The following is a 1,428-nucleotide window of genomic DNA, read 5'->3' as shown; positions in this document are numbered from 1 at the left end:
GACAGCTCACTCATTATTCAATGGGGCAAGGTCTGTCTTACCAAAATACCATTGGGGAAAATTATCCCATCCACCCTACAGCCCTGACCTTAGTCCTTCTGAGTTCTTACTGTCGCATAAACTTATGGAACATTTGCAAAAATATGATTTCAGAATCCCACACAGATACCTAAAGTACTATTTTGGTGTTAGTGTAAACATATCAAAAACAGTGGTTTCACATTTTGATATGTTGAAAAAGGACTATTGGATTATGTAGCAAATTTATTGTATTCACCCTCATATGCTTACACTTCTAACATACACCTTTATAAACTATATCTTGAGCTATTCATCTATCTATGTATCTATCATGTATTTATCATTTCATTATCCCTCTATATCTATCATGTATCCACATATATATCTATCTGTCTATCATCAATTCATCCATGAATCTGAAAGAGAGGGAAACTTTCATATTATTATTAGATAGCATGATTATTGAAATTAATTGAAAGAAAGATCTTAGGAAATATGATATCATAAATCAAAGGTGAGTGATGAGTGATTGTTGAGAATGGTGTCACATGAGAGTCAAATAGGGCAAAGCTGAGCTACAGTAGGTGCACATCTCAGAATTTACTAAGCTGAACAGGAATTTGTAGTCTCATAATTTTCACAGGGTTATAGTGTACATAAATAGATATCTCCTGACACATACATGAAAAACTAAAATCAAATGGGAATAATTCATACATTTTTTAATGTTTCTTTTTTTTAATCATTTTATTAGGGACTCATACAGCTCTTATCACAATCCATACATCCAACAATTGTGAAAGCACATTTGTACATTCATTGCCCTCATCATTCTCAAAACATTGGCTCTCCACTTAAGCCCCTGGCATCAGTTCCTCATTTTTTCCCCTCCCACCCTGCTCCCCTCTCCCTCATGAGCCCTTGATAATTTATAAATTATTATTTTGTCATATCTTGCCCTGTCTAACATCTGTCTTCACCCACTTTTCTGTTGTTTGTCCCCCAGGAAGGAGGTCACATGTAGATCCTTGTCATCAGTTCACCCTTTCCAACCCACTCTCCCTCTACACTCCCAGTATCACCACTCACACTACTGGTCCTGAAGGGATCATCCACCCTGGATTTCCTGTGTTTCCAGTACCTATCGGTACCAGTGTACATCCTCTGGTCTAGCCAGACTTGAAAAGTAGAATTCAGATCATGATAGTGTGGGTGGGGAAAAAGCATGTAGGAACTAGAGGAAAGTTGTATTTTTCATCGTTGCTACATCGCACCTTGACTGGCTTGTCTCCTCCCCAAGACCCCTTTGCAAGGGGATCTCCTGTGGGCTCCAAATGGACTTTGGGTCTCCACTCTGCACTCTCCCCTCATTCATTATGGTAAGGTTTTTTTGTTCTGATGATCACT

Source organism: Echinops telfairi, unplaced genomic scaffold (genome assembly GCF_000313985.2).
Source record: "Echinops telfairi isolate 266 unplaced genomic scaffold, ASM31398v2 ScPeMD7_60;HRSCAF=208, whole genome shotgun sequence".
Taxonomy (NCBI): Eukaryota; Metazoa; Chordata; class Mammalia; order Afrosoricida; family Tenrecidae; genus Echinops; species Echinops telfairi.
This window is presented reverse-complemented; position numbering follows the sequence as displayed.